Here is a 16,718-nt window from a genome sequence, read left to right as displayed (position 1 = left end):
TCTTTTTATATTTTAATAAATTTAGTAGAATAGATGCACAATCAAAATAATAGAATTTGAAAAAGTGATTGGAAAAAGTTTAAACCACGAAATAGACAAAAACATTAGTAGATGATTGGAAAAAGTGGTAGTGAATTTTTTTCTCTAAATATTTGTCAAGTGAATTCGAATTTTGTAATCATCACTATTAAAAGAGTTTTACTTAAATATCACATTAATCCAAATAAAATTAAATTTAAATCACGAAATAGACGAATACACTCGTGATTATATCATATAAATTTTTTTCGTAGAAAAGCCAAAAAGGGTAGTTTTAAGTTTTAAGTTAATTAATGCCAGCCTTGCTTTGTTGCATGAGTTAATGGTACTATTTATTATAGGGTTGAAAGAAATATATATCTCACAAATCGAATCAATGATATTTATACAATTTTGTGTTTGCAAGTTGAAAGTTGATGTTATCCAAACTGAATTTTTTTATTATTAAAATTATGATATAAAAATAAATATTTTATATTTAAATAACAAAAATAACACATAGATTTTAAAAAAAATGAGTTAATTGATCCTTTTTTATTTACTTTAAATTTTATTTTTCAAAATTTTATCAAATAATATCAAAATTTATTGTTAAAACTCAAAACTAATATAAAAAAAATCTAAAACAAAATTAAATTATGAAATTAAATCTAACCGAAAGTTTACTTTGACATTTATTTATAGGAACGGCCCAAAGCCCAATTGTTTACTTATGCATGTATTTATTTTAGAGATAATATAATTTTTATCTGGGCAAAATACTAATAAAAGCTATTTTTTAAAAAAATTACTGAATGGGCCCGATAAAAATTAATTATCGGAATGGCCCAAATCTCCGAAATCGTGTCCACATCAGCGCGTTGTCAGGTGACGAGGCAGGAAAATGCTTCCTCAAGGGAGCGCTTTGTCTACATGGACAGAAAGCGCGCCCTCAAGGATGCATTTTGCCCATGTCTCTTGTTAGGGTTTTGGGTTTTTGGTTTAGGGTTAGGGTTTTGGGGTTTTTAAGTTTAAGGTTTTAAAGAAAAAATTAAATAAATAAGGGATTAGGGTTTAGGGTTTATTAATTACATTAATTATAAAATTTTCAAAATTGGATTAGGTTTCGTGTTTATGGTTTTTAAAGAAAAAAATCAATTAAATTAGGGTTTAGGGTTACTTGAGCAAATTAATTAAAAAATTTTAAAAAATCAGATTAGGGTCTAGTGTTAATTTTAAAAAGCTCCTACATGGACGTTCTTTTACTACAGTAGCTCCTGAAAAAATAATTTCGAGAAGACGTTTCTGAGCAAATAGTGTCAAAAACGCTTTAAGCAGGATGCTTTATCAGCAAAAGTACTGAAAGAAGCTCCCACGTGGACGCACTTTTGTTACAGTAGCTCCTGAAAAATAATTTCGAGTAAACGTTTCTGAGCAAATAGTGACAAAAACACTTTAAGCAGGATGCTTTGTCTGCAAAAGTACTGAAAGAAACTCCCACGTGGACGCGCTTTTGCTACAGTAGCTCTTGAAAAAATAATTTCGAATAGACGTTTCTAAGAAAATAGTGTCGAAAACGCTTTAAGCAGGATGCTTTGTCAACAAGAGTACTGAAAGAAGCTCCCACATGGACGCGCTTTTGCTACAGTAGCTCCTGTTTGGCCTGAGGCTATAAATGAGACAATTTTTTCTCAGATTGCATAAGTTACAGCAAAAATAATTTAGAGAGGCTAAGAAGGATAGAAATTGAAGATGAGAGAACGTATTAGTACTATTATTTACTATGATGGCGAGGTTCGTCACACCGAGAACGGTGTTGTTTTTTTATTGGAGAATACAGTGCGACTGGTTTTTAACCAGAACATAGATTTGACAGAACTTAGTAAAAGAATTAAGCGTAAAATATTCGGAATGACGCCAATGAAAGTTCTGTCTATTACGTATCAGTTTTGTTCTTCTGTTAATCCGATGATATATGACTCGTTCGACGTAAAAGGTGCACGTAGCTTGGAGGCAATGGTGCAGACTCATCTCGCTAGTGGAGCACCCTATATTGAGTTATATGTACAATTTACACCGCCAAATGATACACTTGCGACTGCTGTTCGAGAGGTATACACGACCCCTGCCTGACACTCAGTTAGTGGGTTACAAAATACGGAACAATCCATGTTTGGTAGCGGTATGAAATACACATCCCCTGCACGATGCTGTTAGTGGATGAGATATGCACCTCGGTGGGTCGATATTTGATGCTAGAAAAACGTACTGGGGAACAACATCAACTTCTAGTGGTTGACAATCTACATCCAATTGGGGACGTCATGAAATGCCCAGAAGAAGGGATGATGTATTCCCTACGACGTCAACCGGTGAGGGGACCTCGTACGTTGCAGATGATGGTGGGTTAGAAGATGACTCGAATGTGGATCCACCTCGAGAGCCCAGGGCCGATGGTGTAGAAGTTGCATTATTTTTTGAACCGGAGCCTATTCCAACCGAACCTGAAGATGTTGAAAGGGTTCAGATGAAGAAGACGATCCACGATTCAGGGCATACTCACCTCTAGCCCATATGCATCATGTCGATCTGTCTGCAGATGATGCGTTGGAGTTTTCAGATCTACCACACAAGTTGCGTGATCATACAAGTTCGCTACTGGATTCGGGTGAATTTGAAATTAATAATGAGTTTTCCAACAAATTCGGGTGAATTTGAAATTAATAATGAGTTTTCCAACAAGGATAGTTTTATTGGTGCATTGAAACAACATAGCATCAATAACGGCGTTAACTGCCACGTGGTTAAATCCAAAACTGATAAGTTTAAGGCGAAGTGTGCAGTGCAAGACGGTACATGTTCATGGAAAATCTACGCCTCGTTGAGGAAAATGACAGGGTTGTGGGAGATAAAAAAAATACAAAAGTTCACATACATGTGCTGCAGGTACAGTATTTAGGGTTTTTGAATAATACTGTTATTATGTAATGTTGCATTATTTAATGTAATCCGTTAATAGGTATTTTACAAGATCATCCCAAGATGGATTCAGCTATGTTAGCTAGCTTGATACTACCCACGGTGAAGGCAGATCCTAGGACTTCAGTACCGGTCTTAATTGCCAATATTCGTAGCCAAATGGGGTACACGCCCTCTTACCGCAAGACTTGGATAGCTAAGCAGAAGGTGTTGGAGAAGATACATAGTGGGTGAGACGCTTCATATAATGAAATATGGCAGTGGTGTCAAGTGCTAGAGAGATACGTCCCAGGTTGCATAACAAACTTTGAAACGGAACATGCTTACTACAATAGCCGATTGCTACGTGGATGCCAAGTGTTCAAACGCTTGTTTTAGACCTTTAAGCAATGCTGAGATGTATTTCCATACTGCAAGCCATTGGTACAAATTGACGGTACCTTTATATTTGGTAGATATACTCATCGGCTATTGCTAGCAGTGGCACAGGATGGCAGTGGGAAAATTCTTCCAATTGCATTTGCAATAACACCGGGGGAGTCAGCTGATGACTGAGATTTCTTTCTATCTAGGTTAAGGAGGCATGTGTGCCCCCAACCTGATATCTGTGTTATTTCGGATCGAGGCACCAGAATACTAGCTGCAATTGATCAACAGGGAAGCTTATGGCAGCGTACACACCATCGATATTGCCTAAGGCACGTTACTTCCAACTACTACAGGCAATATCCATCTAAGAGTAAACGATGACAAGTGACCAACATGGGTATTTAGTCTTTATTAATATAATTTTGTTTGTCATTTTGAATTTATTCTAAATGAAAGAGTGGTATGTAATATTTGCTATGAACTTATATTGGCAGGGTATGAAATAAATAAAGATCGCTTTCATGAGATGTTGGCAGTTTTACGTTCAATTAATAGCGAAGGCGCGGACTACCTTTGTAACATACCTTTCGAACAGTGGGCACAAGCATACGACGACAGCCTACGATATGGTCATATGACCTCAAACTTGGCTGAATGCATAAATTTTGTTCTAAAAGGAACGTACCATCTACCGATAACATCAGTTGTGCGTGAGACATATTTTCGTTTTGCAGCGCTATTTTCAAAGCGAGCAGCGAGTTTTACAGGCCAGATGCAGGGAGGCCATGTATGGTGCAGTAAGGTAGTGCAAGAAATTAACAAGGCCAAGGCGCAGGCGAACACCATGCACACAGTGTGTCATGATCGAGACAACTTATGATTTCGCGTGACAGAGTTTGACAGACCGCACAAAGGTGTTATTGGCGGTCAATATCGTGTACACTTGCAAAATAGGACTTGCGACTGTGGGATGTTTTACGCACTTCGTTATCCAGGCACTCATGTAATTACAGCTTGTCAGAATCTCCGTCTAGATCCGATGAGCTATGTCGACGAAGTTTACAAATTAGAAAACATGTACAACGTCTAGAGACATATTTCCACTGGTCCTAGATGAACGTAAGTGGTCGTCTGTATCGCTTGCTCCTTTTAAGCTGTTACCGGATAGAGAATTTTGTCGCAAACCAAATGGTCGACCTTGCTCGACTAGAATACGTAACAATATGGATATCCGAGAAACACCCAGTCAACAGAAGTTGTGCGGAAGGTGTAGGAACCCAAGCCATACAAGCCGATCATGCCCAAATCGCAATAGTTGAACGTTGTTGTAAAAAAATTTGTATTATTTATATATTTTTAAATCAAATAATAGGGCAATTTACTAATATAAGCCATTTTTTTGAAAAATTACCGAAATGAGCCCATTATTTAATTATTTACCGGAATGGTCTATTTTTTGACAAATCGCGTCCACGTCAGCGCGATGTCAGGGGACGCGCCAGCAAATCATGGCCACGTTAGCACGCTATGCTGATGTGGCAACAAAGCGCTCCCTCTAGGACGTGATTTGCTGCTATGTTAGCAAAGCGTGCTGACGTGGCCGCGATTTATCCAGCGCATGAACAGTGCTGCAACGGTAAAAAATTTGACCGTTGCCCCCCCAATGGTAAAAAAAAACTATAAATACCCCCACCTTTTTTTTCACAAACTAATCCTCTCTCAAATTTCCTCTCAATTTGCTCTCAAATTCCTTCAAAATTTCTCTCAAATCTATATTTAATTTTAATTTGCTTTCAAGTTCTTCTTAAATTTCTCTTAAATCTATATTTTAAAATAATTTTAAAAAAAATTATTTTTTCTTAAATTTTTTATATCGTAAAATTTTGTACGATTTCAGCAATGGCCAGAAAATTGACTCGTCTTGATAATCATCACATATCGGTGGAACAAATGAAAATTGCAAGCGTTAAATATAATTTTTAAATATTATTTAATAATTTTTTATTTATACATTTTTAGATAATTATTAATTTATTATTTGTTATAAAAGTCTGTAGATCGGGTATTGGAATGCAATATCCGGAATATGCATGCTCCTCTATCACTGTTGGTAGAGAACTACCTGCGGGAAGTGGGTTTTTGGCACGTGGTGATGGTAGGCCGAAGATGCAAGGTGGACCCGAAACTAATTAGTGCGTTGATCGAGTGGTGGAGACCCGAGACGCACACATTCCATCTTCCATGTGGAGAGTGCACTATCACTCTAGAAGATGTCAGTCTGCAATTGGGATTGCTGGTGGACGGGTACCCAGTCACTGGGTCTGCCCAATCTAGCGATTGGGGGGCGGTGTGCTACGAGCTTTTGGGCGCTATTCCAGAGAAAATGGAGGGAGGTAAGATCGAGATTGGCTGGTTACGTGACACATTCCCTGATCCGGATAAAGATTCAACCGAAATTGAAAGAATTCGATATGCTCGGGCATACATTCTTCAATTAATTAGAGGTTATCTGATGCCCGACACGTCAAGGAGTCGCGTACATCTAAGATTGCTGCTGAAACTCGTTGATTTTAGAGCAGCCGGTAAATTGAGTTGGGGGTCTGCCGTCTTGGCAACGTTATATCGGGAGATGTGTGGGGTGACGCGACCGAGGAGAGTAAAAATCGGAGGTTACCTGTCACTACTGCAGTCATGAGCACGGTTTCACTTTCTATTTCTACGTCCTCGAGTGGACCACCCATATACATTCCTACTCATAACGAGGTAAATTTTATATTAGATTTTACAATTATTATGTAGATTTTTAAAAATAAAAGTATGCTAAAAAATTATTTAATTAGGAGGAACCATCCGGAAAGTCATGCTCGATTACCTACCTCTTTTGAAGATATACGACTTCTATTGGACCAACGATTGGAAGCACAAGTAAGTATTAAATAAAATATATATTTCCATACATTCGCTAGTCGATTGGTATTTAGTATTATGTATATAACTAATATTTCTATCATGTTCATATAGTTTCAATGGACACCATACGAGGATCTGGCAATTCGGGCAGTAATTCCGGAACAGTTCTTACAAAATCCACAAGCTTGGCACGTGAAAGTCGTTTTGATCAACTATGCAACCGTGGAGCCACACCAGTCAGATAGAGTACTACGACAGTTTGGATGTAGACAACCGATTTCCGTGGATATTGAGGTGTTTAACGATCAACACAAAGTCGACCCTCGGCAATTGAATACGGATTAACTGAGATACTAGTCCATGTACATGGAAATGTGAGAAGATCGGTATGAATATATACCTACTCAGGAACCAATCATCATTCCGGAGTTAGCGTGCGTTCCAGAATACATGCCATAGTTTAGGATCCATGGCAAGCCGTATTTACTGACGCTAGAGGAGAGGCAGCGGTAAATACATGTCGAAAGGGAAATGTGCGGGCCTCTAAATCCAAGACGAAAAGACGACGAAGTTGGCCCCTCAATGAGACCCAGACATTCACCCGGCTCATCATCAATGGCCATGCAATCACCAGGCTCAACGAGAGCACCGACACAGTCACCCGACGCAGCAGTTCAGTCGATGATACCTACGCAACCGCCTTTTCAAATGATGCCAAGTGTGTTTCCTAGCCCTTATATGTATCCTAACCCTTATATGTATCCTTTTCCGAGTCCTATGGCAGGTTAGAGCCAAATGCCCGGTTTAGCTCCATTTTCTGTTATGCCGAGTGGACCACCGATGTATAGGCTAGCGACGTAATAGGGATAGCAAGAGGGGCCGTCAGGGAGCTCTCCCTGTTACCAATCCCCACCGACATATGGGTTTCAAACACCATTGCCGTTCGTGATGCAAACACCTCCACATACACTATTCTTTGAAGGTGGATCATCGTCCTAAGTCCAACAACCATCTGCCGTATCGGAAGAACCAGAATCCCCGCCGGAGGAACAACAACCGCCGTCGGAAGCTAGAGAAAGAAGGAATCCAGCGCGTAACCGTCGACGGCCGCCATGTGACACTGAATCCCCCGGGCATAGACATTGATTGCCGTATTTAAATTTATTTGTACAAATATTTTGAATATTTTGATATTATTTTATGTAATAAAATAAAAAAATTTTGAGTTATTTTGATATTATTTGATGTAATAAATAGAAGTTTATTTGATGTAATAAAATAAAAGTTTATTTGAGTTATATGTCTCTCGCACAACCGATGTTATTTGTAGATGGCGCGTTCCTTTAATAACAGAATTTATGCATTCAGCCAGGTTCGACGTCATATGGCCATATCGTAGGCCTCCGTCGCATGCTTGTGCCCACTGTTCGAAACGTATGTTACAAAGGTAGTCCACCCATTCTCCGTTAATTGAACGTAAAATTGCCAACATCTCGTGAAAACGGTCTTTATTTATTTCATAACCTGCCAATATAAGATCATAGCGAATAATTTATACCACTTCTACCAATAAAAATAATTCAAATTGACAAACGAAATAACACAGATATAGACTAAATACCCATGTTGGTCACTTGTCGTCGTTCGCTCTTAGATGGATATTGCTTGTAGTAGTTCGAAGTAACGTGTCTTAGGCAATATCTATGGTGTGTGTGCTGCCATAAGCTTCCCTGACGATCAAATGCAGCTAGTATACCGGCGCCCCGGTCTGAAATAACACAGATATCAGGTTGAAGGCAGACATGCCTCCTTAACCTAGAGAGAAAGAAATCTCAGTCATCAGACGACTCCTCTAGTGTTATTGCACATGCAATTGGAAGAATTCTCCCACCGCCATCCTGTGCCACTGCAAGCAACAGTCGATGAGTATACCTACCGAACATAAATGTACCGTCAATTTGTACCAACGGCTTGCAGTATGGAAATGCGTCTCGGCATTGCTTAAAGGTCCAAAACAGGCGTTTGAACACTTGACATCCACGTAGCAATCGACCGTTGTAGTATGCATGTTCCGTTTCAAGGTCTGTGATGGCACCTGAGACGTATCTCTCTAGCACCTGACACCACTACCATATTTCATTATATGAGGCGTCCCACCCACTATGCATCTTCTTCAACGCCTTTTGCTTAGCTATCCAAGCCTTACGTTAAGAGGGTGTGTACCCCATTTGGCTACGAATATTGGTAATTAACACTGACACTGAAGTCTTGGGATCTACTTTAACCGTGGGCAGTATCAAGCTAGCTAACATAGCTGAATCCATCTTGGGATGATCTTGTGAAACACCTATAAACCGAGTACATTAAATAATACAACATTGCATAATAAAAGTATTATTCAGAAACCGTCAATACTGTACCTGCAGCACATGTATGTGGACCTTTGTACTTTTTAATCTCCCACAACCCTGTCCTTTTCCTTAACGAGGCGTAGATTTTCCATGAACATGTGCCGTCTTGGACCGCACACTTCACCTCAAACTTATCAGATTTGGATTTAACGACGTGGTAGTTAAGGCCGTTTCTGATGCTATGTTGTTTCAAAGCACCAATAAAACTATCCTTGTTGGTAAACTGATTACCAACTTTAAATTCACCCGAATTTAGCCCTGAACTTGTACGATCACGCTACCGGTGTGGTAGATCTAGAAACTCTAACGCATCATCTACAGAAAGATCGACATTATGCATGTGGGCTGGAGGTGAGTATGCTCTGAAGCTTAGATTTTCTTCTTCATCTGAACTCCTTTCAGCATCTTCAAGTTCTGTTGGAATAGGCTCCGGTTCAAAAAATAAGCCAATTTCTGCACCATCGGGCCCGGGCTCTCGAGGTGGATCCACATTGAAGTCATCTTCTAACCCATAATCATCGGCAGCGTACGAGGTCCCCTCACCGGTTGACATAGTAGGGAGTACATCATCCTTTCTTCTGGGGATTTCATAACATCCCCAATTGGATGTAGATTGCCAACCACTAGAACTTGATGCCATTCCCCAGTACGTATTTCCAGCATCAAACATTTAGCCACCGACGTACATGTCTCATCCACCGACAGAGTGTCTTGCAGGGGATGTGGATTCAACACCGCTACCAAACATGGGCTATTCCGTGTTTTGTAACCCGCTAACCGAATGTCGGCCAGGGGTCCTATATACATCGCGAACACCGATCGCAAGTACATCACTTGGTGATGTAAATTATACATATAACTCAATATAAGGTGCTCCACTAGCAAGATGAGTCTGCACCATTGCCTCTAAGCTACGAGCACCTTTTATGTCGAACGAGTCATATGTCACCGGATCAACAGAAGAACAGAATCGGTACGTAATAGACAAAACTTTCATTGGCGTCGTTCCGGAAATTTTACACCTAATTCTTTTACGAAGTTCTGTCAAATCTATGTTCTGGTTAAAAACCAATCGCACCGTATTCTCAGACAAAAAAACAACACCATTCTCGGTGTGGCAAACCTCACCATCGTAGTAAATAACAGCACTAATACGTTCACTCATATTTGAAACTCTAACCTTCTTAGCCTCTCTAAATTGTTTCTGTTGTGACTTATGCATTCTAAGAACATTTTCTACCTAATTTATAGCCTCAGCCCAAACATGCTACTGTAGAAAAAGCGCGTCCACGAGGGTGTGATTTCACAAATTCTTCTCAAATAGCATCCTGCTAGAAGCGATTTTATACTATTTACTCAGAAACGTCAGAAAAAATTATTTCTTCCATGACCTACTGTAGCAAAAGCGCGTCCACGAGGGCGCAATTTCACAAATTCTTCTCAAATAGCATCCAGCTATAAGCGATTTTATACTATTTCCTCAGAAACGTCAAAAAAATTTATTTCTTTCATGACCTACTGTAGCAAAAGCGCGTCCACGAGGGCGCGATTTCACAAATTATTCTCAAATAGCATCCAGCTAGAAGCGATTTTATACTATTTGATACAAAACGTCAACTCAAAATTATTTCTTCCAAGACCTAAAAACCCTAAAAAGCCTGAACCCTAAACCCTAAAAGCCAAAAAAACCTAACGTGGGAAAAATGGCAAAATCGTGTCCCCAGAAACGCGCTACGTGGCATGAAATCGTGGCCACGTCAGCGCGCTGACGTGTACGCTATTTGCCGAAAAATGGACCATTTCTATAAATAATTAAATAATGGGCCCATTTCGGTAATTTTTCAAAAAAAAGGGGCTTTTTTTTGTAAATTGCCCCAAATAATATAGAAATATTCAGAATATTGACTTATTTAAAAGAAAATATTTTTTATTAAAAATATTAAAGTAAATTACAATTACTTTATTCAAAACAACATTTTATTTTATTAAATGAAATAATATAGAAATATTCAAAATATTGTGTTATTTAAAATAATTTCTATTATATTAAAAATGTAAAAGTAAATTTCTATTTTATTACATGAAATAATATGTCAAAATTTCTATTTTATTACATCAAATAATATCAAAATATTCAAAATGTTTGTACAAATATATTAAAATAAAAATCAATCTTCGTGCCCGCCGAATTCAGTGCCACATGGCGACCGTCGACGGTTACGCGTTGGATTCTTCCTTTGTCCAGCTTTCAGCGGGGATTCTGGTTCATCCAGTAGGGGATCTAGTTGTCGGTGTTGAGACGATGAGCCACATTGATAGAATAGTGACTGTTGAGGTGTTTGCATCACCAACAATGAAGCTATTTGAAACCCATACGGTGATGGGGATTGGTAAAAAGAAGAGCTCCCCGACGGCCCCTCCTACGATCCCTCGTGTGATGGTGGCCTATACATCGGCGGTCTACTCGGCGTAATTGAAAATAGAGATGAACCGAGCCATGGACTCCAACCTGCCATAGGACTAGAAAAAGGAAATATATAAGGGTTAGGATACATAAAAGGGTTAGGATACGCAACTATCATCATCTGAAAAGGCTGTGCTGTAGGTGTCATCGGTTGAAGTGTTGGGCCCGGTGACTATGTGGGTGCTGTTGCTAGGCCTGTGATGGGCCGGGTGATTGTGATGGGCCTGCATCGTCGTCTATTTTTCTTGGATTTAAAGGGCCACGTCGTTCCCTTTGGACACGCAATTGCCGCTGCCTCTCACCTGCCGCCAGTAAATACGGCTTGCCATGGATCCCAAACCATGGCATGTATTCCGGCACGCACGCTAACTCTGGAACGATGATCGGTTCCCGAGTAGGTATATAATCATACCGATCTTCCAATATTTGGATGTAGTGTGGCCAGAATCTCGGCCAATCCGTATGCGATTGCCGTAGGTCGATTTTGTGATGATCATCCAACGCCTCAGGTGCCATGGGAATCGGTTGTCAGAACATAAATTACCATAATACTCTGTTCGACTGGTGCATCTCTACGGTCGCAAAGTTGACGAATGGGACTTTCACATGCCAAACGTTTGGATTTTGGAAGTACTCATCCGGAATTACTGCCCGAATTGCCGGATCCTCGTATGGTGTCCATTGAAACTATATGAACATAATGAAAATATTAGTTATATACATAATACATAATACTAAATACTATATACTAAATACCAATCGACTATCTTATGATGGAAATATCTATTTTATTTAATACTTACTTGTGCTTCCGACCTTGGTCTAATAGAATCTGTATATCTTCAAGAGAGGTAGGTAATCGAGCATAACTTGCCGAATGGTTCCACCTAATTAAATAAATTTTTAGCATACGATTATATTTTAAATCTAATATAAAATTTACCTCGTTATGAGTGGGAATGTATATGGGTGGTCCACTTGAGGACATAAAAATGGAAAGCAAAACCGTGCCCATGATTGCAGTAGTGATAGGCAACCTCCGATTTTCACTTTATTTGGTCGCCGCCCTGCACATCTCCTGGTATAATGTTGCCAACACGGCAGACCCCCAATTAAATTCACCAGCTGCTCTAAAATTAACGAGTTTCAGTAGCCATCTTAGATGTACAAGGTTTCGTGACAAGTTCGGCATCAGATAACCTCCAATTATCTGAAGAATGTATGCCCGAGCATATTGGATTCTTTCTAGTTCGGTAGAATCATCATCTGGCTCCGGGAATGTATCTCGTAACCAGCCCATCTCGATCCGACCTCTGTTAATATTGTCCGGAATAGCGCCCAAAAGCTCGTAGCATACCGCTCCCCAATCACCAGATTGAACAGACCCAGTGACTGCGTACCCGTCCACCAGCAATCCCAATTGCAAATTTACGTCTTCCAAAGTGATAGTGCATTCTCCACATGGAAGATGGAATGTGTACGTCTCAGGTCTCCATCTCTTAATCAATGCACTGATGAGTTTCGGGTCCAACTTGCATCCCCAGCCTACCGTCGCCACGTGCCAAAAACCCGCTTCACGCAGGTAATTCTCTACCAATGGTGATGGAGGACCATGCATTTTACGGATATAGCATTGCAATATCCAATCTATAGACTTTTATAAGAAATAATAAAATAAAAATGATTTAAAATTGCATAAATCAAAAAAATCTTAAATAATATTTAAAAATTAAATTTAACACTTACCATTTTCATTTGTTCGACGGATATTGCTTGTTATCGAGACGAATTAATTCTCCGGCCATTGCTAACACGATAAAATTTTTATGATTTAAAAAAAATTCAAAAAAATAAAATTAAAGATTTTTTAAAAAATATATTGATGACATTATTTAGAAAAAAAATTAATTGTGCCATTAAAATTTGGGAGAGCTATTTCTTTTCTAACATGTTACATTCAAGTTGTTTCACACGGTAATACACACATATTTACAAATTGATCCAAGTATTTTAAATATGCTCAAAGTCAAATTTGATTCAAAATTTAATGTCCAAGCTAATGCTGATATTGGCAAAAGGATTTGATTGATACGATATTAAAACTTTGAAGACTCAATTAGAACATTTTGAAGTTTCAGAATAAATTTAAAATCTCATTCTTAAATTAATAATACAGACAAATATAAATTAAAGTGTTAAAGTATGCTATAAGTCCCTATACTCTAAAAAAATTATTAGTTATATTTTATGAATTAGCTAAATTAATAAGATTTTTAAAATTTTAAGTGTGTTTTAATAAATTTCTAACATATTTTAATTATATATAGTATGCTCGTATATTAAAAAAGACCTTAAATTACTACACTTTGTTTAAACAAGCTCTTATATTGTTCTTGTAGTTAAATAAGTCTCTAACCTATGATTTTTACATATAAAATCTCTTGATTTTAATATTAAAGGAAAAATAGTTTAAAATTTTAAACTAATTTGTATTTAATGATGATGCAAATTTGATAGGAATAATTTATTAAATAACAATAAAAAATATTAATTTTTTTGAAAGTTTTTATATACTTCGCATACTTAATCATAGAGGCGAATTTATGGGGGGCTGGTAGGGGCCCGATCTCCTTAAAATAGAAAATTGTTATTTAGTCCCTTTAAAAAAATTTAAAATTTAAAATTTAAAATTTAAAATTAGTAAATGTTTGGCTCCCTAAAATTATAGAAATTTGATTTAATCCTTTAAAAATTATAAATATATAGACTATTAAAAATTAAAATTTTATTTCGGCCCCCCTAACACGAGTTTTATATTTATGGAATCGATTCCATATTTAAATTCAACAAATTAAATAAATTTACATATAATCCTAAACCCTAAAAAATATTTTATGAGTAAATTACACTAATAGTCATCTTATTATTAGTATTTTTTTTAGTTTCCTATAAAAATTTTAAAATGGTCACTCAACAATTTAAATTTGTCTTTTTAGTCACTAGTTTGCTAATGGTGACAGTAAAATTGGTATGATAATAACTTTAACCCTCAACATTTATAAATTATGTCAATTTAGTCTTGATTCTAAAAATATTATCCCTCAACATTTACACATTATATAATTTGATCTTTTTTTTTTTTGCAGGTTTGCTTTGTCTTTGTGACATTGAGATTTAATCTTAAAAGAATGAGAAACAATGTTAAAAAACTAAAGTTCATCTTTCTTTTTTTTCTTTTTTTGTTTTTATTTCGAAAGACATAAAAAAAAAGGTTTGAACTTTACCTGTTCATTACCACTGGGAAGTTCTCCTCCGATCTGGGCGGTCTTTGAACCCTTTAGGGTTTGTCGATGGCCATGTCAGAGAAGAGAAATCGAAAGGTTTTTCGGTTACCAGTCGAATTTTGACTGGGTTTTTGGAGGATTTATCACCGAATCCACGATCTACGCAAAAAAGGGGCTTAGAGAAATTTTTTTGGGATTTTCGGGCACTGGAGACAGCTGTCGCCGTCGTCAATGATCGGTGGCCATGATGAAGGCTCACTAGATCTCATGGCTGGCCTAAAGGACGTTTTGAGAGAAAAAAAGGAGAGAAAGAAAAAATTTTAAAACAGAGAAGGATTTTTTTTAGTTTTTAAACTTATATAGGGGTATTATACGACGTCGTTTTTGGGTGTAGCTTAAAATGCCCAAAACAACGTCGTTTTGAAGCGTGAACCGACGATCCGACCCAGATTCCCTTGGATCCATGCGTTTTAGAAGGTGGGGGTGTAATTACTGCCCTGGTCTTTTTGCTTTTTGTCCTTTTTCAATTTCATCTTATTCCTCTTATTTTTTATTTTTCCTCATAATTTTAATTTCCTTGCATGTTGGTCCTTTGACTTACTGTTGAACCAAGGAAACGACGTGGGGTTGGGATAATTTCACTTTGAGGCCCTCTACTTTTCTATTTTATTTTAATTCGATCCTTTATATTTTGTTTTTTTATGATTTATGCTTTAAATTTTGTTACATATTCAATTCAGTCCTCAGACCATCGACCCTTTGGGGAATGACGTGTATTGAGTTTGGGTTATTTTCCCTTTTGGTCTCTGCAGTTTATTTTTTTATTTAACCCTTTTATTTACTGTTTTTATTTATTTATACTTGAAGTTTTGTCACAGTTTCAATTTAGTCCCATGTTCATTTAATTGAGTCCCTGTACTTGCTGTTTTTTTAATTTTTTTGCCATCGAATTTCCCAATTATTTTATTTCAGTCCTTTATCTTTTAACTATTGATACTATTAATACTATTAAGTGATTATTGTTGTTAATTATTATTTTTGTTAAAATTTGCTCAAAAATTAATATTTTATGAACGTAATTATATTATTAACATAAATTATTATATTATTTCACCATTATTATTGTTATTATATGGCATTATTAATTGAATATTTTTTTATTTCTTATTATTGTATTTATCATTTTATTGTCATTTCATTTTATTATTTATGTTATTATTTTGTTAATGTTATAATTTTGCCATCATCGTGTATTGTAAATACTACTACATACGTTCATTTGTTTTTCTGTGCAAATGCATAAGAATGAGTTGAACCAATGCGACATTTTTTATTTTGAGGATTCGAGAAATTGTGCCCCTAACTTACGGGGTACGATTTTTTCTTGAATCGAAATAATCGAACGTCCATTCTCTCTTTAAAAAAATAATTAAAAATATAAGATTTGGGCAATAATTAAACGGTGAGCGTTCTTATTTTCAAGAATTCAAGATTTTGTGCCCCAACTTATGGGACATAATTTTTCGTCTTGATCGACCCAAAATGAGAAAATTTCCTCGTTAAAAATTCAATTTAGATAGGGACTTTTTCAATACCATCAAATAACGTCGCGCAAAAGAAATCACATTTTAAATTCTCTTTGGATTCTCAATTTTTGACGTCATGTAACACCCCCTAACCCCAAACCGTCGCCGGCACAGGGTTACGAGGTATTACCGGATATATCAAACAATTTACAAATAAACATATCATAAATAACCAACATATTAAAATTATACAAGCATTCATATAAATTTTACTAATTGATTTTTTTTTATAAAAATTTCGGTAGCATTTCTGCTTATTTTTACATAAAACCCCTGCAAAATTCAAAACATAACCAACCCAATTCATTTCATATTCTCATTTTCTATTCTAAATATCTTCTAATCAAACTCAATCAACATAATATCAATTTAAATTTATCAATGTACTAATTAAATTGGAATGGATAAACTTCTTTCATTAAAATTCTTAGACTTATAATACTAACATTTTTAACTATTTATATTCAAAACATTATAACATTTATACACATCCTATGTACATGCCACATTACTAAAAGAAAATATACATCACCAAAATTTGCTGAAGTCGGGTCTGATTTTGAATGCTGATTCAGTACTTGACTTCTACAACCTGCGCACGGAAACAACCGTACGCTGAGTATTTCATACTCAGTGGTATTACTATAAATTAAACTATTTAATAATAAAATTTCAAATATTGACCATAATCTTATAA

This window comes from Gossypium hirsutum, chromosome D12, assembly GCF_007990345.1.
Source record: "Gossypium hirsutum isolate 1008001.06 chromosome D12, Gossypium_hirsutum_v2.1, whole genome shotgun sequence".
NCBI classification, from domain to species: Eukaryota; Viridiplantae; Streptophyta; class Magnoliopsida; order Malvales; family Malvaceae; genus Gossypium; species Gossypium hirsutum.
Note: the sequence above shows the minus strand (reverse complement) of the source record.